Raw genomic sequence first — 24,812 nt, 5'->3', positions numbered from 1 at the left:
TATCAACTGATCGCATGTACCAGCTTTTTGTCAATGTAGGATCACTTGACAGTTGGGATTGGTTGAATTTGCCCTTTTCCTACACTATTACAATCTCTGAGCTTGTATATAATATTAGCAGGAGTTGTGGAGGGTGCAGAGGACTTGCTCCCTGCAAAAAATGCTTGTTTTATATATATTTTTTAAATTGTTGGTGATCGACAAGTTGTGTTCAAATTACTTGCCATTTGATAAGACGAATTTTCGATGGATGGCCATACATATATATATATATATATATATATATATATATATATATATATATATATTTATAGATGTGTGTGTCTATATTTATATATCAAATCAGTTGATAACGTGGACTGCGCAGTGATGCAGCATTTAACATTGTTGCCTCACAGCAAGAGGTTCTCCAGTTTGATTCTTGGCTGGGGTGCCTTCTATGTGGAGTCTGTATGTCCTCCTGCATTTGTGAGGGTTTCCTCTGGGTGTTCTGGTATCCTCCCACATTACAAAAGCAGGTAAATTGTCTCAATCCAAGTTACACTTTCCTGGCAAACAAATTAAAAAAAAAAAATATATATATATATATATATATATATATATATATATATATATATAAATATATATATATATATTTATATATATGCCATTCCCTACACTCATAGTATGCAAGGAAAGTAACATACAACTATACAGATGTAAGAAAAATAAAGCACTGGAAAACACTTCAAGGAACCATCTCTTTATGAGTGGTATAGAATAAGTGGGAGGCCTCGGCTGCTGATGAAATACTACTACTTTTATAATTTCTGCAGAATAAAGAGACGGTTCCTTGCACTTTTGACGGTTTCTTACACTTGACACATTTTTGGAGCCACTGGATTTACGACCATTTCACTGTTGTTTTTTTTTTTTTTTTTTTTTTTTTAATACAGCAATACAGACTTAGAAGTAATCCAGGTGGCCTTTCACAATATCCTCAGCATAGTTAATGTGCTTGTACATGTAATCATAGGCCAAGAAGTAAAGTATATAATGTCTGTATGATTAATAATGGAATTCTGTCCAACATGGTCTCTGAGAATTTCAGCAGCAGTGAAAAAGTGCATGTCTCATATGTATATTGTTTAAAAAGCAGCTTTATGTTGACACTTTCACATGGGCAATATACATGATAACAGCCATAAAGAACACACATTTTGCGCATCATTGAGATGTGTACAGCAAGACATCTGTAACCTAACAGGTGTAAAAAGTAACTAACTGGTACATATTCTAATGAAGTTCCATCTGGTAAATATCAGCTGATAGTGACAGGAGTTTGACTTGGGTCTATATTATATCACTGAAAGTGCATATGTGCGACTATGTAAAGGTAGACACATAATGCACGAAAATGCATAAGAGCGAATGGCCACGTAAGCAAATCTTTCCCTAGGGAAAAACTTATATGGCCGTTTGATACAAAACACATAATCCGCCCCCACACCCCTATAACTAAATATACCAACTCTGAGATCGCACTACACGTAAGGAAAGGGCAACTCCGTGAAGTTGGCCAATAATCTCCTTGCCCTATGACATAAACATTGAATCGCTTAAATGAGATTCGATGTTTATGTGTCACTCAAAATGCATTTGCATAAGTCGTCTTTCGATCTGCTAATATAGACCCGTTTGACTTTTGTAAATGACCATATCAAATCAGCTGACAACTTACCTTTGCACTTCTCCAAGGTGTCAAGGAATCCTGTTCCCTTGTTGAGTTCAATTAAAGGGTTTAGATTAGTAAAAGTTGGTAATAGGTATAACACTACTGAATACATATTCTATATATGCAAACCAACTACAAAAGACAAAACCAACTAGATAAAAAACAAAAACGAGACAAGGTTCTTCTCCAAAATGTTTATAAATACACAGATGTAAATACACAGATAAAGGTTAGCACTTCCGTACACAGCCAGTGTGTGAACTTCATCAGACAAAAGAGTAAAAGCAAATAATTCAGTTTATAAAACATGAGCCTATTCATGACATCATCATCTCCATTAATACTTAAAGAGCCAGCAGCAAAATATACATATATCATCTAAAACAATATAACGTATAAAAACAACATAGTACATATACCCAAACATATAGTATAACACTAAAAAATAAGTTATACATATGTAAATTTGTAAATTACTAAATTATCTCTCCAAAGATTTTAATTTCAAAATGCTTTTAAGAGAACGTTGATCATTCAAACCTGGATAAACACAGGCGTTTAATCTAAGTTGTCAGGAAAGTTCTCTTTCCTCTAAGAGAAGTGGCCAAGGGCCACCCCTAAAGCCTTTCTTAACATGATCAATGGCAAAATAGAGAAAATGGTGTCCAACATTTTCAAGTATATGTTTGGCCAGAGCGTTAGTAATATTTTGTCTATTGATATTGTATCGGTGCTCATAAACTCTTTGTTTCAAATGCCTGTTAGTTTTCCCAATATAAAAAACAGGGCAAAGTTGAAATCTAGCAACATAAATCACACCAACACTGTCACAATTATATTTGTCCATGATCTTAAAAATACCATTATTAATAGAGAATGAATTGGAAACTCCCATAAACTTACAAAGGTTACATCTGCCACATTTCCACATTCTGGCATTTAAGGGACGGCAATAAGATTTTTTTCTCCAATATGTTTTTCAAATTCTTGCCTTATTTAAAAATAATCCCTGATTTATCTGTTAACCTCTGTCTAATTGATGGGTCTTCTATCAAAATTGCCCAATTTTTAGCCAAAATGTCTCTCAAATGGTTGGCATTAAGGGAGAATGCTGTAATCAATTTTAAAGAAAAGTTGTCCCTATACACTATGGCTTCTGAGTCACAGGTTCCATATTCCATATTCCAATCTAGATGATCAGGAATGTCAGCTGGTGATCCCCCTGTGTTACATTTCCCACTTAGAATAGGTTTAAACCAAACTGAACTTCTTTTCATAGCTACCTCAGTAATAATTTCATCAATCAAATAACCAGGGTATGCTCTTTTAGCATTTCCCTTAAATTCTCAGATTCTGCCAAAAACTCAGCGTCCAAACTGAAAAAGTGAATTATTGCCTTTGGTGAGACCTAAATACGTATACTCAGTGACAAAGATGATGACATTGTTATTATCTGAGATAGTAGTATGAGGTAGAGGGTAGGACTTCTAAGGTGACTAGAAGAACATTACATTAGCTTTGTTGTGGTTAATAAGGAGTTTGTTGGAATGCACCCAGAGGCATGGATTATTGAAGGAAAGCTGAAGCTGAGATTGTAGTGAAGAGGGAAATATCTTTGCTTGGAGTAGGGGAACGTCATCTGCATGAAGTCTGATGTTTAATGAAGGAAGTTCTACTAGGAGGTCATTAATGAACAGTGAGAAGAAGAGAAGAGAAGAGAGGAGAAGAGAAGAGAAGAGAAGAGAAGAGAAGAGAAGAGAAGAGAAGAGAAGAGAAGACAAGAGAAGAGAAACGTCTTAGAACTGATCCTTAAGGTACTCCAGTAGTCAGATTCCCATGGGTGGATGAAAGGTTGTTAGAGAAGACCAGGAATATTCTGTTATGGAGGTAACTTTCAGATCATTTAATACTATTTTGGCCAATGCTGAGCTCTACCAGCTTGGTAAAGGCTATGTTGCAAAAGGCTGCTTTGAATGTCCTAATTTTCTTTACAAAAATTCCTGAATTACTTTTGGCAGTCATTTGCTTAGTTTTTAACTACCCATGGTTAGTGTGCTTCTTTGTAACCAATATAAGTAAAGTTTCAGACATTGAGAATGTCTTTAAGTTAGTAAATTCTTCTTATAAGTGACTCTGAATACTGTTTTTATCATTCCTAACTTCTTTGCTTGGGACTGTCACAGCTAAAGTCATAATAGCAAACCTTTACTTAGAATCTTGGCAAAGGCTGGTATTCATAGCCAGTTACACAAATGTGCTGAGGCAATCTGAGATGTTTGTGGTTGAGCACAGCTGAGGTGTGATTCATAGAGGCTGTTTACACAAATGCACAATGACCTTGAATGTGCTTATGCAAATGTTCAAATAATGAGATGCAAATGAGGAGTGATGTAAATCTTCATATGCTAAGGAAGTATGTTTTACACCATTTGTGATTCATAGTCAAAATTTTCCACTTTCAGCGCTGGTCACAGATGAGCTATATAAAGAGAAGCCTTACCAAATCTATCAGAGAGTTAAAGTCGGTAAAAATGTTTCACTTGCTATGAGCTTTGCTATTTCTAGGTCTCAGTTGCTTCTCTTGGCTGGGCCAAAACCACTTCCATCCAGTGGTGCTCTCTGGCCAAGAAGGCAAAAATATAAGCAAAGGATTACTGTTTACAATTTTGACAAGCAGGGGAATCCTTGATAGGTTTACAGTGGACAGGGATAATATAATGGTCTTAGTGGGTATGTGTGACCTCCCCCCATAGAGGCACTGGAGGAATGTGTGGACCTCTTGTCCATGTGCACACAAATGGTCTAGCACTCACTATACTTCCTAGGGGGACCTTACAAAGCTTAACTCAGGATCTCACAGGCTTCTGCCTCAAGGATACTGCAGCATTTTCTGGTTGTACTCTTGGCACGTGTATTAGTACACTGCTTTCCCAGTATCACCTCAGGATCAAGCCAGTACTATACATACCTTTTATGGGGTGACACATTTCCCTGAGGTAATTGGTGTAATAGATAGCACTCATGTTGCAATTAGGGCTCCTCCTGGTCCACAGAGGGAGAGGTACTGCAATAGGAAACACTACCATTACACCAGCTGCCAGGTAGTGTGTGATATATGGGAGTGCATCACCAACATTTCTGCCCAGCATCTTGTCAGCGCACATAATGTTATCATATCTGGCTCACTACCTCACTGCACTACCTCTTTGTGCATAGAAGGATGCTCAGTAGTCATTTTATTGGTAAGTAAAAAAAAAAAAAAAAAAAAAAAAAAAAAAAATATATCTATATATATATATATATATATAAAACTATAACTATATATATATATATATATATATATATATATATATATATATATATATATGTATATATATATATATATATATATATATATGTGTGTATATATATATATATATATATATATATATATATATATATATATATATATATGATCATAGGAAGTTACTAGACTATTGGCCCTGAGACCCTTACAAGCCTAGCCAAGAATTTAGTCCATGTTCCGACAAGACAGCACCTGATGCCCCTGTCCAGCAGGGACACAGGTGGAATCCCAGGGGTATATTTTCTGTTTCCTATCCAGTTATCCAGCTTGTGCTTAAAAAGGGTTAATGAGGTACTCTGCTTGACATGGAGAGGGAGTCTATCCCACAGAAGGTGGAATCTCTGGGACACAAATCTGTCCTGCCAACAAGTCCTATTGATGTCACAGATCAGGTTGAGGTCGCCCGTGTGAGTTACTCGAGTGGAGCTTGACTTGCGAATATGCAGCAGCCTCATCAAGGGGGGGGGGTGTGAGATTGCTTTGTATGCCAGACAAAGGTCTCCTCTGAGGTGTCTATATGAGATTGAGTAATGGGACAGGGCCTTTAGCCTATCTATGTAGAGTAGATTTCTGAAGCCATGGATTCTTCTGGTGAGGAACCACTGTGGTCTGTCCAGCTGCTGAATTTGCTTTGTGAGGTACATGCCAAAAGGGGAATTATGCTCAATAATGGGTCTTATAAGGGAAGAATACAGGGATGTTATGACCACCTTTTCCTTGGATGTGATACACTTACTAATGCGGTGGACTATGTAGAAAATTTTCCATACGATGGAGGAGATATGGTGGTCAAAAGTCAATTTGCTATCAGCCTAAGTGCCCAAGTCCTTCACGACTGATTAAATGCTTAGGACCTTGTTATTAATGTGATAATTTGTGGGGACTTCACTCTCCCCGAAGGGGATGATGATGCATTTTTTGGCATTCAGTTTGAGGCCATGTTTCCGACACCAGTCATTTGTTTAGGTGAGATCTTCTTGGAGGATGTCCACATCAATAAGGGAATTGATGACAGTGCCCAGCTTGCAGTGATCTGCAAACTTATTCAGCCAAAGCACACTGGTATTGGGCTGCACCTCAGAAAAATATATCCCAAAAAAGAGATGCCCCCAAGACTGATCCCTGGGGTACACCACTTATTACGGGTCTACTGCTTGAGGTGGCTTCCCCTATTTTGACTAGGTGGGTTCTTTCAGTATGCCAGTTTTCTACCCATCTGGTAACATACAGATTGATGCCTAGTTGAACGAGCTTATCTATTATATCTGAGTGGGGAATAGTATCAAAGGCTTTGGCCTGGCCAAGGTAGGCAGTGTGCACCTCGTCCATGGATTTGGTTACTGTCTCAAAGAAGTCGACCAAATTTAACAGGCATGATCTCCCCTTGATGAAACCAAACTGTATGTGATCATGTGTTTGGAGGTTGCCAATGTCCTTGTTAATGAGGTCCATGATAATCTGCTCCATGGCCTTGCAGATCAGGTTAATTAGGCTGATGGGTCTATAATTTCCTGGATCTGAGGACACTCCATCTTTGTGCAAAGGGATCACAGTAGCTGTCCTCCACTTGGCTGGGACGATGCTGGTACTCAGGCTTTGGTTGAATAGGGTGCCTAATGGTGCAGCAAGTTCCTGCCTGAGTTCTTGTAGGATGCAGCCTGAGATATTACTGGGTCCCATGGAAGCTGTATTCTTTGCCTTTGAAAGGGCAGTGATGACTTGCTCCCTAGAGATAAGGGGACAGGGGCAGGTGCTGGGGATGTCCTGATTTACTGATGTGGGGGAGCAGAGGGGTTTGCTTTGGAGGATTTCACTAGTGCTCTTATTTGCTTGTTCAAGCTAAGGAGAGATTGCTTCCAATTAGGTGCCTGCTTCTTCTTGGTCTTGGACAGCATTTTTTTTTCCTTTTATTATAGAGTTTATTTATTGCAGATGTCCACCAGACAGGTTTACTTTTCCTTGTGGAGGAGGATTTTGTCCTTTCAGGTATTCCTGATTACATGCAGCTGTACAAATGCTAGTATAGTACTTTGGTGTAGGATTGGACATATGTGCCAGTTCCTATGGAGGGGGCTGTGAAGCTGTTTATACCTTCCTTCAGGAGGTTATAATCAGCTTTGGAGAAGTTTTTTTTCTTAGGCCTTAGTTGAGGGGGGGGGGGCAGGGGGGTGGTGACTTTGAAAGTGACCGCTTTGTGGTCAGATCTTACCTGGGAGGGTGACACTATAGGGATGCTGCAGTGATTACTCATGTTGGTTAATACCAGGTCCAAAATATGTTCACCTCTTGTGAGGGTGTCGACCAGCTGGTCCAAGGTATTTGCATTGACAAAATCAAGGAATCTCTGGGCATTTGTGTTTTGGCATGAGTAGTTATTCCAGTCTATATGGTTGGATAGTTAAAGTTGCCCAGGATCAGGGTAAAGGGTTGATAGATTCAAAGAGGTCTAGATAGGTAGAGCGGGCATCTTGAGCCAAAGTTGGGAGCCTGTAACTAGCTATGCCTGTAACTAGCATTCCCGGTCAACAAATGTTAAATAAATAAATAAATAAAATGATTTGACTAGGGGTCATATCAATGGTTAACTGCACCTGAAGTGTCTCCTGTGTATCATACTGTTTGACCAGCCTGGAGGTGTGTATGTCTTTTATATATATTGCAACTCCACCTCCTTTTGCTTTTCTGCCCACGGTTTGGGGTTTGAATGTATGATAGGATGAGTAACCCGATATGGTTGTGGTGCTCACTACAGCTTTGAAGCAGGTTTCTGTGACTGCACAAATGTCAGCATCTTCCAGGGTTAAGAATGTTTGCAATGAGTACAGTTTCATGTTTAGACTCCTAGCGTTTGGCTGCATGACCTTTAATTTGCATTTTGATGAAATTTTCATGTTGGTGGTTTTGACCTCAAGGCATTGCCTACAAAAAGGCACTATAGGGGAGGCAAAAACCTTTGCCAGGAGCCTGAAGCCCAAGGGAGACAGATGCAGGCCATCTCTATCAAAGTGCTGTGGTTTGTCAATCATGTCTTCCTAGGCTGTGAGGTACTGGATCCCCTTGGAATGACACCAAAAACCAAGCTAATTGTAGAAGTCAATCATTTTCTGTTTGTATTGAGGCATCATTCTGGTTGACAGTAGAATGCTCCTTAAAGCTAGGGACATACCTGCCTGGGACACATATTCAGTGAGCTCGATCATGTCTCTCTTCATATAGTCCAGGGAGGTACATCTCAAGTCACTCACACCAACATGGACTATGACAGAGTCATAACAGTACCTACTGTTGAGAGACTTGAGTACATGGATAATATGGTGGATTCTGGGACCTAACAAACAACTAACCGTGACTTTCTCCTTATCCAGCCTGGTGAGGGGCACATCTGTGTGTCTCACAATGGATTCTCCTATTACTAATATGTTGGATTTATGTTTAGGCCTTAGTGGCTGTGAGACACAAGTGTGTGGACTATGAGTGGTGTGTGGTGTGGTGGGCAGTGGAGTTCGTGTGTTGTATTTTTGCCTCGGAGGTCTCTTTTGTTTGGGAATGTTTTTTTGAGGACCTCCGCATATGTGAGTGTATGTTGTGTAGGTGTGGTTGGTGTTTACGGTATGGTGTTTGTGGTGACAAGCTTATCAGTGTCAGATATACTGGCTTGCAGGGGAGAGAACAATGATTCTAGGTTCTTAATATAATTGCATCTCTCAATATTGTGTTTCTAGGTGGTAGTAGTAGAGACCTGTCCATGTACATGAGGCAGTTGCTACACTGTCTCAGGATGCCTATATCAACCAGACTGGAAGGAGAAAGTGTAAGAAATTGTCCATCTATATTTGTCAGAAAATGAGGGAGAGAGGCCAGAGAGAGCTAAGAGGATGAAGGGTGGAAGGTATAAGAGTAGAACTACTAGGTGATCACACAAGTGCTACTAAGGGAGAATCTGTAGGTGGAATACCTCACAAAGGGTTAAAAATAGTGCAGCTGCAGCTCTGGATGCAACAAACCTGTATCCAGGCTATGCTATTCAATTTAAGGGTTAAGAACACAGTAAAACTTACAAAAAGCACAGATTAACCACTTACAGAAAAAAACAGAACTTACGGTATGAAAAAATACAGTTAAACAGTAATGAAATACAGTAAAATGCATATATATATATATATATATATATAGTTATATTGTACTTAAGTAGTTATTCACATTAAATGTCTCCCTGCTCCCCCCTTTTCTCTATGTTTTTTTTTTCAGGTGATGATGTGATGCTGGATATCCATTGGAGCCATGTCTTATGACACCAATGAGAAATCCAACAGGCGACATATAACATATCCCTGTTCCAGACCCATATTGTCATTGAGAGGGTCTTTGGCCTCCTGAAGTGCCATTTCAGGTACATGGATGAGTCTGTGGTGCCCTTCAGTATGACCCAGCTACTGCATAGAGGATGTTTACTGCATGTTGTGTTCCGAATATCATTATCATGCACCAGTCTGGTGGTGGAGTGACCCATGCTGCCACTGGAATTCCCATTTCCTGTCCCACTACAACTGATGACCAGCTTGCAGTAGTAGTAAGGGATCCCATGCGACAGGCTCATGCACAGTATGTGGCTGCACAGGTAAAAAGGTGGCATCTAGAGCAGAACTATGGACCATGACGTCCCGCTCACCAGGCTGAACAAGGAGAAGGTCACGGTGAGCTGCCTATCGGGTGCTAGGATCCGCCACATAACACAAGCACTCAGGTCACTCCAAGGCAAGTACAAATATGACTCAGTCATTGTCCATGCTGGTGTGAATGACCTGAGACGTACCTCCCTGGACTACATGAAATGAGACATAGAGGAGCTCTCTGCGCATGTAGCCCAGGCCAGTATGACCCTGACCTTGAGTAGCATCTTACCCTCACCAAGAATGATGCCACAGTATGAAGACAAGATTATCAATTTCAACAATTGGCTTAAGTATTGGTGTCATTCAAAGGGGATCCAATGCCTGTCAGCCTGGGATGACATGCTCGACAAGCCACGATGCTTCGCTAGGGTCGGCTTGCACCTGTCACCCCTGGGCTTTCGGATATTGGCAAAGGCTCTTGCTACCCCATAGTGCCTTTTTTAGGCAAGGCTCAAAAGACAAACCCACCTCCATAGGTATCACAAGGGATAAGAAACTAAGAGTAATGCTACTCAATGCCAGAAGTCTAAACCTCAAGATGCACGCACTCAAAACTCTCCTTAGCATGGAGAACATCGATATCTGTGCAGTAACAGAAACCTGGTTCAAGGCTCTCGAGAGCACCCCAGCACTACCAGGTTATACCTCATACCATGCGTTTCAGCCCCAAAACTTGGACCGAACCACAAAAGGAGGGGGAGTATCAATATTCGTCAAAGATACCCACACCTCCAGGTTGGTGGCACAGCACGAAGCATCAGAGACTATCCATGTGCAACTAACAGTGGGTAAAACTGCCTTCCAGTTTATAGCCTGCTACAGACCACCCTCCCAAACCCAGGAACCCCACTCGGCCTTCCTGAGAACACTGGAAAATATGAAGGTCTCTCCAAACACCATTATATTGGGTGACTTCAACTACCCAACCATAGACTGGGAGCATTACTCTAGCTCCAACACCCTAGCCCAAAGGTTCCTAGAAATTATAAACTCAAATGCTATGGAACAACTTGTTACCACTCCCACAAGAGGGGAAAACATACTGGACCTGATCATCACCAACATGGGGACTCTATGCTCCAGACCAGAAGTGTATCCCTCACTGGTAAGATCAGACCATAAACTAATCTCACTGGATATTCACATCCCAACCCCACCCCATGCCCAGAAAACCACAGTGAAAAACTTTTCTAAAGCAAATTTCACACTCCTCAAAACCGAGGTGGAATCCTTCAAAGCCCCCGGGCCTCTGGATAATACGGCCCAGACCACAAAATCCTTTATAAATGCATTCTATGAACACCTTCAGGAATGCATGGATCATGCAATCCCAAATAAAACCAAGACCCAATCCTCCAAAGGCAGACATCCTGTCTGGTGGACCCAAGCCATAAACAAACTATACAATAGAAGGAGGAAGCTACTACATGACAGAGCAAAATCCCAAAAAGGGAAGGCATCTCTGATCAGTATTAGCAAAAAACTACGGGCACTCATAAAATCGTCTAAGGCCAGCTTGAGAGAAAAATTGCACAGGACACTAAGGATAATCACAAGGCTTTCTTTAGTTATGTTAGGAACCTGGGTGGGAATTCCCAGATATGCTCAGAATTAGTCCAAAATGACAAAAATACACGAACCCACAGACATTGCCAACATCCTAGCTGACAGGTTCAGCGCAAACTTCTCCCCTCCCACCAAAAGGGCTAATATCTATCCCAGCAGAGTGCTGCCCCCTGACATCTCAGATGCTCAGGTAAGAGCTGCCCTCTCCAAAGCAAGAAACACAGCATCAATGGGACCAGACGGTGTCCCGGACTGCGTCCTACATGAACTCCAAGAAGAGCTAAACCCAAACCTAAAACTACTGTTCAGTCTCAGCCTTACTACAGGATATGTACCCAAAGAGTGGCGTACAGCAACAGTGGTCCCTCTCCACAAAGGTGGTGCCTCAACGGATCCTGGAAACTATCGCCCCATAAGTCTCACTAGCTTGGTCTGCAAAGCTATGGAAAGGATCATCATGGACCTTATAAATAAAGATATTGGGGACCTACAGACACTGGATCCTACCCAGTTCGGCTTTGTTAAGGGCAGATCCTGCCTCTTAAACCTGGTCAATTTCTTTGAAACAGTCACCAAGGCCATTGACAAGGGAAGGTGGTCCACACAGCCTACCTGGACCTCATAAAAAGCCTTCAATACAATACCCCACTCGGGCATTATAGATAAGCTCACCAGCTTAAATATAAACCCCTATGTCACTAGATGGGTTGCAAACTGGCTCAAGGACAGAACCCACATGGTTAGAATAGCTGGAGCCATGTCAGACTCCAAACCAGTTACAAGTGGCATCCCACAAGGCTCAGTCTTGGGACCTCTCTTGTTCGGTATATATTTCTCGGAGGTACAGGCCAACATGGAAGGACTGTGGCTGACCAAGTTCGCAGATGACTGCAAACTGGGCACCATAATAGACTCTCCAGCTGACACAAGCATCCTCCAAAAGGGCCTCATAGAAACAGACAACTGGTGCCAGAGCCATGGCCTCAAGCTAAACGCCAAAAGTGTATAGTCATCCCTTTGGCAAAAACAAAGTGCCCACAAATTACCACATAGGTGGTAATCCATTAAGTACAGAAGAAGTAATTAGGGACCTGGGGACCCAAGTTGATAACAATCTCTCATTTGACAACCACGTGGCCAAAGTGGTTAGAAAAACATTTTATATAGCCCATCTAATCATAAAGGGATTCACATCTAGATCAGGGAGGTCATCGTGCCTCTTTACTCATCCCTCATCAGGCCCATAATTGAGTACAATGCCCCTTTTGGGATGTACCTTACCAGACACCTGCAGCAACTGGAAAGACCCCAAAAGTACCTCACCAAGAGGATCAAGGGGCTCAAACAGATGCCGATGCTGCCCGGTTAAAGAAACTCCAGCTCTACTCAGTGGCATACCGCCTGCTCAGAGGCGATCTGTGCCTGACTTATAAAGCCATGTCCAACCCGGAATTAATGGACATGCTGCACCTCAGAAAATCCAAATCCCATCGAGCTACGCTCGAGGGACTTAAACCTCAGCACTGAAATAAATAGGACATGCTGGAGGGACAGATTCATAACCCAGAGGCTCCCTTCACTCTGGAATAAAATCCCAGTCCAGGTTAGGCAGAGTCCCTCATTGACTCTCTTCAAGAGGAATCTTGATGAGTGGATGGGAGATCGTAGGTTTACCCCGGGTATCACTTCTGTGTCACTGTTAGACAGAAGCGCAGTATACTAACCTCGAAAAAGGGCATAGCAAAATTAATTTAAAATGGGTGGCGAAAGCCATACACACTCTGGCTAGGCTTATAAATGCCCTAGGGCAGATAGCCTAGTATGAACCTATGAACTTATGAAATCTGGGTTAGTGTTTCCTTTATTGTAAAAACACAGAGTATAATTGATGCATGCAGTGATATCTGTGGGCTATGCTATGTGGTGCATGGTCTGCTGTCATTATTCATCTGACATTCTCTCTTATCTTCAAAATATTTTGTTATTATCTGTTAGAAAATAATGCTCATGTTATTGACATGCCTGAGTGCTCACTGATTCCTGGTGATGTCAAGAGGTATCAAATAGAAAATAATTCACATTTTTGTCTTCTTTCATGAATAACTTCTGACAACAGTGAAATACTTCCTGAATTAATGTATATCAAATGTAAGAAAAATTAATTATAATGCTTTATTTATATATGTTATTTCTGTTTAGGTTATTCTGTTGACTGCACATCAGATTAACTTTATGTTGTCATCCACAATAAATACTGACTTCAGAAACTGTCATCATTTGTGAAGTGGGGAAGGTGAAGTAGCAGCAGTCTAAGTTTACATGGCAGGATACCCATTTTAATGTGACATTTGCTTATGATATATTTCTCTTGAAGTTATTTGTTCATGACTATTTTAATGTTTTATATACCTGCCACCTGTATGAATGGTAATCTGTGTAGCATTGCTTTTTGTCCAACATTCATTGACAGTTTACATACTAGTTTTACATGGATGAAATGTATACATTTGAAAAGTTCTTCCCCAGAACTCTTAATCCAGTTAAACAGACAGCTGTGACTTTGAAAGTCATTTACAGTAATTCAAAATCAAATCTCCCATTGATAGGCTAGGTGATGGTGCAAATGATTTGGAGAGGGGCTACCATGAGAACTTTAAGGTGAGTTAGTCTGATGTCATGACCTACTTCATACAGGTAATCCTGCTGTCAGATCCTGCTGTCACTGATCTCATACTGCTGTGTAACTGTAATTGTGACCTCAAATCTGAGGTTCTGTTAGGTGTAGATGGACATTGAAGTGGCCTGTGTGAAATGTGTTATACTTGTTCACTTTGACTCAGAAGCAACAGTAGAGTCATGTGATCTCCCTCCACATGTCCAGACAGTACCCCATCCTTTGCCCCCTGTAAGACTGACTCCGGCTTGACTCTAGTATGTCCTAATTAAATACTAAATAAAACCTCCGGGAAGCAAGAACCTGACACCCTATAGCTTTTCTATTATAATAGGTGAATTACAACTTAGTTTTTGTAACGTTTTAAGGCTTAAAAGGTATATGCACAACATCAGTGAAGGGTTCCAGCCAATACCTTGAATCAGCCTTACACACACACACACACACACACACACACACACACACACACACACACACACACACACACACACACAGTATTCCAGTCCCAAGCATTTATTGCGCAAATTAGTAAATTTTTGCTTTTACTTTCAGCATAGTCTCTATACTAATCACAACTCTCTCTATATGTGCCAAACAATCATGTTTGTGTGCTTGCAGTGATAATTATTTAAAGTATTCCAGAGCTACTTAGATTAAACTTTTGTTAGATACTGATATTTTAGGCTTATTACTCACCTTAAACTGATAGTTCTTCAGCTGTTCTCCCTGTGGGGGCTGGGCCTGCTCCATTCGCTATGCTCACTCCGCTCCCCAAATTAAAATAAATAAATAACTAGTGTGCAAATGGAGGTGGCTACTGATGCTTGGTGTGCTACCATACTATGCATCAGTTTGACCATGGTATTATTCCTGCTGTCTGTTATTTTGAAGTACTGCTGGAAATCATCACTCATACCCTGGTGGACTCTGACCATTTCCAGCTGACTCTCTGGCAGTGCTCTGAATACTAACAATGTGATGGCACATTTCCTGTTGGGCAGTCAATGCTTTAGGTGCTTTCTGGGGTAGCTGTAAGATATGCCTGTACCTGGCTCCCTTTATAAAGGTGTCACTGTGGACAGTGTTACCTTTGAATGCCTTCCATCATCCTCAAAGTGTTTCTCTGGGTTAGTAGATAGTGGTGTAGAGGTGCAGGAGTGTTCCTCTTGTGCAGCCATGAATTTCAACTTGAGCTTAACATGTTGCACTGTCACTTTATGTAGAGTTACTGACATGTTGTGAGGTGAGAGATCTTGTCATTAAACTTGGGTACTGCCTGCCACTTCCTTCAGACTGGCTCATAAATATACCTATGTTATCATCAGCAGCTGCAGCAACAGCAGAAACACCCATGTACATCCAGATTTATTGGTATAGTGGAATTCCTTTTTCTGTAAAAAAAATTTTAAAACATTGATAATAATGCAACAGCATACAGTACAGTATGCCTACAAGGGAGTGAGTGGGACAGTTACCAGGCACACTGTATTCATTTCCATTCTTTGCTGATGTACAAGGTTCACCTTATCATAATTAATGTTGATGTGCTGAACTGCATTGTTCCTTGTCAGGATTGCATTCTCTGTCTATATAAATGCATTCTATTGATTTTGAACAATGAGCACACGAGTTTTGCAGACATTGATAAGATGTAACAGTGTCCATAGCAACTCTAATTATTCCTATCCCACCATCTTTTGTGTCATAGCTATCCCGTGGATGGTCTGAATGTATCCTTAATTGAATAATATTTGGAGTCCACCACCCTCCCCTCCCACCACTGTAGTGGTACAGGAAATTGCATTCTGCCTGGCTTTGCTTCTAGCATGTGTTGCCATATCATTTGACCTTTTCTTCTATTGTGCAAATGCTTGGCTTCTGCCTCCCTCTGTATTGATTTCAACAACTATCTGCTTCCAGGTCTTGTTCTTCTCAGTTTGTCTGGGCCCTCCTTTACAAAAAATAAGTTTCCCATATGTCCGAAGTGCTGCCATGAGGACACGATTTTCCTTATGGCTGAAGTTATCCTTTGTCTGCTTTGATTCCTTATTTTCCATTAGATATCCTTATCACATTAAAAAGCCTGTAATAAATTACTGCATTTAACATGACAGAAATCTACAACAATCAATGCTATCATAACATGCACATCATACATGTAAGTTCATTACAAATGATCCTTAATACAATAATGAAATAACATTTTAAGGGTTTCTTATTAAATAATAACATTTTTAAAAATATTTCCTTACTGTAGTTTGTCTGTGGTATCCTAATGCATTTGCCACCAAACTCGGATATTGGTTGACTAATATGGCAATACTCAACTTATTGATGAACATTCAGGGTCATTTATATGTGTTATATGGAAATTAGGCTAATTTACATTCATATCTATGAACTGTAGTAGTACGCAGATTTTCCCCAGGCATATTGGATAATTTTGTCATTTGACAGACTACAAGTGTGTATCCAAAGTAACATGAATACTTTTCAGAGTGACATGGATGAGCTGCGGATGGGTCTGCTGCCTGCAGCACTCTGCAGCTATCCCAAACTTGCCACGGGAATGTAAGCATGGCCTAGACTAGCCAAAATCAGAATGTAATTAAAAAAAAATGGAATCAAGTAAATGTCAGGTTTGCAGCAATCTGAAGTATAATCCTTGTCCAATCTGAAGTATAATCCTTGTCCATCCAACACTGTGGGTCACACCCTAGCACCTCATGCAAATCATAACTTCCTAAAACTTAAAAATAGCGCAGTGACATTTATCCCCCCTGCCAAAAAAAAATCCAAATAAATAATCTGTTGTACCACATTACACACACAGGTGTTAGGATACAAACACATAAAGGTGCTAGGATACAAACACATACCAGTGTTAGGATACAAAAAAAACTTTGCCAATATGCATTATCATTAAAAATGATTAATTATATCCATTCATCCACAATCTTTTTTCCAATTTTTGCACATGGGGTCGGGGTGTCACTTCAACAATGACAATCATCTACAGCCAAGGATTACACCACCAGGTGGCTAGCTCTGCTGCTTTAATTTTTCCATACCACACAAACACCAATGCCCAATTTGGTGCCCAGTCCACCTGCAATGCCTTTGGAATGTGAGAGGAAACTGGACCACCTGGAGGGAACTTACATGAACACAGGGAGAACATGCAGACTCCACAAAGAAGACACCCCAGCCAAGAATTGAACCAGAGAAGCTCTTGCTCTGAGGCAACAATGCTGTCCACTGCACTACTGTGCCACCACAGTTAATATATTAATCATATATTTCTATTTAATCAAGCATAGAATGGAAGGATAACTGTTTTCATTTTAAAAAACTGCGCGGCAAAGCAGTCTTGGTTAAACCAAACTTGCCAATATTATCAACAGCTGTTGTAATGACCATTGTTAGTAAAGAGGGTTTGGTTAAGGTGATGTCACACCCCAAAGGGAGTGGTTCTAACACTGATTAATACATCCCTGACCATACTTTCCTCAGTCTTGTTCTGGCAATTTGAAAGATGGCAACTCCTGTGAAGGCATGAGGCCGTGCTTCTAGCTGCTTTGATAAGGAGACCATGATCATACTCTACCTTCTGAATGCTTTGTATTTGGATAAGAATGAGGCATGCACAAGATATAGTACCTGGAAAAAATTGAAATCTGGTAGGAGTTGGATGAACACCTGTCAACAGTGACAGGTATAACATGCTGTGGCCACCAGTGCCGTCACCATTATGATGATTTGCAGAATCATACTGCAGACCAACTGGCCGAGTAGGTAGACGAGGTTGTGGCAGGAAGGACAGAGTTCTATAGAAAGTAAAAAATAGTTTTCTAAATGAGTCATATTAAAGATAAATAAAGAAAACAGTTTAACAGGTTAGCATAACTACAGCTATTTTCAAAGAAATATATGTGCATTTGAAAATATTACTTGTAATACTATTATAAACTCACTAAACTAGGTATAAATTCCTATGTCACAAGATGGGTTGCCAACTGGCTCACTGACAGAACCCACACTGTGAAAGTAGCAAACTCCAAATCCGACTTCAGACCAGTGACAAGTGGAGTACCACAGGGTTCAGTCCTGGGCCCTCTCCTGTTTGGTATCTACTTCTCTGAAGTACAGACTAACACAGAAGGTCGTTGGCTAATGAAGTTTGCAGATGACTGCAAACTAGGAGCCATAATTGAAACTCCTAACGATGTGGACATCCTACAAAAGGGCCTCACTGAGACAGATGCCTGGTGTCAAAACCATGGTCTCAAGCTCAATGCTAAAAAGTGCATTGTCATCCCCTTTGGTAAAAACTCTGTACCCATGAACTACAACATAGGCGGTAGTATAAATGACAACGAAAGTGTGATAAGAGACCTTGGGACACAGGTGGACAGTAGTCTCTCCTTTGATAATCACATCACCACAGTAGTCAGGAAATCCTTCTACGTGGCACACCTCATCACAAAAGGTTTCTCATCCAAAAAAAAAGAGGTCATTGTTCCCCTCTACTCATCACTCATTAGACCCATTATAGAGTACAACGCCCCTTTTGGTATGTACCCCACAAGACATCTACACCAACTGGAAAGGCCGCAGAAATACTTCACAAAGAGGATTACCGGCCTCAAACAGATGCCCTGCACAGACCGTCTAAAAAAACTCCAGCTTTACTCCGTCACATATCGCCTACTCAGAGGTGATCTCTGCCTAACATACAAAGCTATGTCAAACCCAGAGCTGTTGGACATGCTCCACTTAAAGAAATCCCAATCCCTCTGAGCTACACGCTGTAGGGACCTAAACCTTGTCACCACAATAAACAGAACATGCCAGAGGGATAGATTCCTGTCCCAGAGACTTCCCATACTCTGGAGTAAACTACCTATCTATATCAAACAAAGCTCCTCATTAGCACTCTTCAAGAAAAATCTTGATGATGGGATGGGAAATAGAAAATTCACCCCGGGATCACCTCTGTGGCTCTGCTCAACAGTGGCACAGGAAAATAATTTTCTTGGGTGGCGAAAGCCAGGGTACCTTTTTGGTTGGGCTTGTACAGGCCCCAGGGCCGATAGCCTACTACCTACCTATGAACCTATGAACCTATGAAATACAAAGGAAATCATAAGCATGTTTGTAATCATACATGCATCTTTTTAATAGCATTGAAGATTAACACTAACAGATTTTAATAATATATGGAAATATGAAGACTAATAATCTACACACATAACTGTGTAAGTCATGTATTGGTCTACACGTAGAAGTATTTGAAACTAGATTTATAAATAATTAAATTAAAATTGCAATTACATGTGTAAAATTTATTACAATTGCATACAATTACTTATAACAGCATATTACATAAAGCCAGTTTAGTGTAGACCATAGAAATGTAACTAAACAGTTGCTTAACACAGTTGTTTGTTCAAAAGTATTCTAACTGCACATGGAACATGGCTGACATCTGAGAGACACCGCAATCTAGATACAGTGGGGATAGGGGAGTGGTGGGAATGCTGTACCAAGTAAATGACCAGCACAACCTATACTGAGAAATGTTTTGCTTCAGCTTTACCTATCAAATCAGACACATTTGTACAGAAAAGGAAATACAAACTTCCATAAATTGCTACATTTCTGTGTTCCTGAATTAGTTATACCTCAGTATAGTGTTACTTGTATTTTGAAAATAATATTCCACACACATTTCATATTTATTTTCCTATTGAATACTAAGACATGCAGTTACGCATATGTAAGAGAAAATAAAAAGAAGGACATGAAGAGTTATTACTTGTACAGGTATATGGATATATACACACACGCACACACACACACACACACACACACACACACACACACACACACACACACACACACACACACACACACACACATAAAACAAGTGCAAATACAAGTAAAAATGAATTACCTTCTCTCTTTTAATTATAGTATAACTGAAGTCCAAGAGATTGTTCTTACTGGTTTGTAATATGCAGAAAAAGCATGCAAAAAAAGTTTTAAAATTATTATATAACTGTAAAAATAAAAGTGAAATATGTGCATTTACAGCTGCTGTACTATTTTTTCAACTGTTTTCTTTATTGGTAATAAGACAATTATTTTTATAGCTTTGCAGAAGAAAGAAATGTAACAAAACCATAACAGTTCATGCGAATATTAATGCTTTTAACCTGATTACTTTGAATAATAACAAAAGGTATTTTTAGTAATGTATTGAATGCATTGTATGTACATATCTTGAGAGATACACACATACCACTTCAAGAAATCATAAGCCCTTGCCATTTGAATTAATCCGAAGTATGCATAAGCACTACTCATACCATTCTTACTATGTACTAAAGCCATCCCAAATCACTACACCCAGTGTTTCCATAAGCACTTCACTTACACAACTTTTACATCAATAAAGATTTTACTGCAATACTTCAATGGATTTGCTGTGCCCACTCCTTTTTTCTCTTTTTTATTTTGATAATGCATTTCTTTCTCCTTTATTGTTTTGTTTCTCTTTCATTTATTTTCCTTTTTTTTACAGAAGAGCAAATTCGAACATCATCATGTTGTTCAGTACTTTTATCAATTTGTTTCACAACCTAAATCTCAGGAGCAAGCTAGGTATGTACCTCCCAGTGTAGGAAGAGATCACCCTTTGCCCATCCAAAAATGTCCTCGCAGGGTCGGGTGGAGGGACCAATCCTGCAGACACTCCAGCAATGGTAGCCTGGCAAACCTCACCAAAAGGGGGCTTCAGAGCTTGGTAGAGGATGTACTGGTGGAGATAGTGAACATTAAAATTCAGCTGAAGCCTCTCTTCATTGTATAGACGACATGCTCCCCCATTTGGTGCTGACCACCATATCAATGCAGGCCCCTCCCCCTAAACATTGGGGTCCTCCACTGCAACACAATCTGGCAGGAGACATGTTTGAGGCTGTGTGAACTGGCACTGCAGCTGGCACTTCCTCAGCCCTTCTTACCTTATCCTTTCTCCTACACTCTCTTACCTATTTCCCACTCTACCCCAATATAAAAATAATTTGAAAAAATAAGGGCATCTATCCCCCAAGAAAAACATTGTGCCCATCCTTTCCCACCGCCTCCAGCACAAACCCTCTTGATGTTCCCCCTTGTATGTTCCCCTCTTTTTTTGCCTCCCCTTTTCCAGTCTTTCATGTCTCCCCCTTTCTATTCTTTAACAAAGCCATCAGGTTGTTCACAAAAGGATACCCCTATATAAAACATTATAAACCTCTTTTCTTTTAAAAAAATATGTTTTAAGTGCTGCACAGTCTGCAGCTTTCCTTAAACATTTTAAGCCCCAGACTATGAATATTGGTCAAAGTCTTCATGCAGTGGCACTTGAGTAGCACATTCATAGATCTGTTCCATCTTTGTTTGCAATTAATCTTCTGACTTGCACTGGAGTTTATTTGGGCACTGTAAAAACATACAATTTCCTCTGTTCTATCTTATAGTAGCTTGTTCTTAAGGCTGTTTATCTGCATTTATTGTGATGCTCTGCTTGCTCTGTCACAAGTTCATTTACTTCAGGAAGTTTAGAAACATTATGATAGTTCTCATTGTGAAGATGATCCCACCATCATGCACCCTCTGAAGCATGCCTTCACATTACTTGCCATTGTCTCATCTTTCTTGTGTTTAGAATAGAAGTTTTTTAATTCATGTTCAAGGTTTCTGCATTTTGATTTTTTTTTTCGGCGCAGAACTTTGCTTGTCGGTTTCTTTCTTCAGTTCAGTCTTAGTGTGTTACTGAATGCACTGTAACATAAGGCTTCTACAGTTTGTTGGCTTGGCTATGTTTCTCATTTCCTTGCACTGAAGAGCAAACTCCAGCATCCTCATGCTGTTCTGTACTTTCATCATTTTGTTTTACAAACTATATCTCAGTCACCATTTCACTTAGAGTTTCTCTTACTACAAGACTTTCCTTTTCTTATTACAGTTGGGTAAGGCAACCACAGATCTTTTTTTTTTTTTACACTTTGGTGCATGGAGGTATTTTAGAGAAGAAAATGCATCCAATTAGTCTTCTTGGCAACATTCAAGGAATTCTACAACCTGCCATGCTTTAGAGAATTCCTCTTTTTTTAGGTCTGACAAGTAAACATGGGTACTATTTTGTAAACTTTTCAATTACTGAATGCGCCTACTCAACGTCTCTTTCTAAAGTACACTGAAAATTCTCTTATTCCTTTGGAGTTTCTCTTCCTGATCCCAGCTCTGCTGACTATGGTCATTTAGTTCATATTTATATCTTTGTATCTCTTTACAAAAGGAATCTTCTTGTTCCTCACTTGTAAATGTCAGTTATTCAGTTGTTTTTCTTTACTCACACTTTCAGATTTTTTTTCTTTTTTTTAATAAACTTAGCCAAAGCATCACATTTTTGCACTTTTGCTGTCTAGAAATGACCTCTTCATGCACTGCACTGTGAGGAAAACTTTTTTGGAGTTCTTAACTTCATTTTATTTCTCCTTGGGTTGGGCTTTGGGCAAATTATTTCCATGCTTCATCCCTTGATACTTCGCTTTTAATAGAATGTCTGCATCCTTTAGGTCTTAAAAATCTCCTAATATATGATATGTATCACTCTGTCAATAAACAGTCTCAACTTGCATCTGAATTTGTCATCTGTTCTATTTTACAAGTTCTAGTAACATGTCTCTTTGCTCTGTTTCCATTTTATACATTACCTTTTCCAACTTTACTAAAAGAGGCTCACTTTCTTTTTGACTTGTATTAGGTTGGCCTTTTTGAAGCTGCTCGGGTAGTTTCAATAATGTCTTCATACATCCTACTTCATTTCTTAAGCAAGGCAGTTTATACACCACCCTCAAACATATGGGCTAGCTGAACACTTAAACAAGTCATTAAAGTCAATGTAACAAAAAGCTGTAGAGATAGATGGAGAAAACTGGGACAAACTCCTAAACTATCCATTTTTTAACTTTATGAGAAGTACCTTAGGCCTGCAATGGATTCACTCCATTTGAGTTTCTCTATGGCAGACTTCCCCAAGGCTTGCTAGATAGCAAATAAAACACAGGAGGAAGAAAACATTTCCATTAAAACTGTAATTGGATATTTTTCAGACATGTAGAACAGGTTAGGAATGGTGATGCCTGTTGTAAAAGAGCACAGGGAAAGGACACAGCAGGTACAACAGAGGATATAGAAGAGAAGTACTTATTTGAGAGAGTTCAAAGAATATGATAAGGTGCCTTGTTAGTAACCACTGCAGAAAACACATTTCTTGCATAGTGGTAAGCCCCTTTTGAAGTAATCTAGATAGAAAATGAATTAAACTATAAGGTGAGACAGCTAGAGGAAAGGAAATTAGAACAGTTATTTCATATAAATGTTCTGAAACCATGGAGATAAACTCCTACAAAAGACTTTGAAAAAAGTATATTTGCAGTGGAAGTTCAGGTTCCTTCAGCATGTGTGGAAGCCAAAGTCAGGGAGACACCATCTTAGAAACAGATCAAAATATTTTTGCTATAGCAGTATATATAATAATCTGCATCTACTGCTTTAAGAATTGATTGTTAGTCAATTATTATATTAATCTATCAACTGTTGTATATAAGATATCATGGTATGTTTGATTGACTTGTATTCTGAAGAAGTTGCATGGGCAACGAAAACGTGTTTGCTGTGGGACGTTAAATAAACTTTTTTCGTACATCCTTTGGATTTATGTTCTTCAGTGGCGTTGTGCCTTATTGTGATTTTGGCATACTCCCCGTGGCTGTTTCCTGCTTGCTTGCTGCTTTTTTGTTGGTTTGGGTTACTTTGCAGCTTTGTTTGTTTTTTTGGTTTGTCATGGAGGCAAGCTTGGGAACTGCCTCTTCTGGTGCTTCCGGCGCTAGTGTGGAGGAGGGTGTACCGGCTATTTCAGCGGACACGCGCCAACTCACGGGCCAACCTACCTTGCTAGTCCAATTACTCACACCACTCAGTCAAGGTTTACAGTCCGTTCTAGCTGAACAGCGTGAATTTCTCAAAATTTTCAAACCACGCATGGCGGGTTCTTCCGTACCAGCTGTTTTACAAGATGCACCAAGCCATCCGGAAGATATGGACAATGTGGATATCAATAACTTTCTCAAAACACCGGCCGTTTTTTGCGAAGGCAATGACAGTGTTTCTAATGGCCCTGGACATTCTCGGTCGGATTCTGTGGTTCATCCAGCCTCTACATTTTCTGAATGGGTTAAACATCAACCCGTTTTCCTGTTTAATGAAAATCACAAAAGTTATAACACTGGTGGCATTTCTTTTGCGGACAATATGCGGACTCTTGAACAGACGTTATTCAGGTACAAGACATTGCAGTTAGATAATTTATATTTACATGAATGTCTTAAGAAACAGATTGTACCAAAGAGTCTACGTGTACATAAGTTTCCCAATAATGTCACTTGTGGGAGTGATTTTCATACTGAGCTAATCAAGATATTTGATGAATGTGGGTTTGGCATTGTCCGAGCCATTATTAAAAGAAATAACATCGAAATCAATGCTTTACAACTTGAAATTTTTAAACTTAATGAAAATGTTACTACAGATTTAAAGTTTACTATAGAATCAGAAAAACGTAAATATTATGCACTTAGAACACAGGTAGACCATCAGTGCAATATAGTGCTTAATAGAAAATATAGGAAGCTTAATAGAGACATCAGGGAATATCAGGAAGGCAGGCAGTACCCTAACCCACCCAATTCCAGGGGTGGTACATTATATCAGTCGGGGTATAGGGAC

The sequence above is a fragment of the Protopterus annectens genome, chromosome 15.part0, assembly GCF_019279795.1.
Source record: "Protopterus annectens isolate FY-2018-M chromosome 15.part0, PAN1.0, whole genome shotgun sequence".
NCBI classification, from domain to species: Eukaryota; Metazoa; Chordata; order Ceratodontiformes; family Protopteridae; genus Protopterus; species Protopterus annectens.
The sequence above is the reverse complement of the archived record's forward strand: the minus strand, read 5'-3'. Positions refer to the sequence as shown.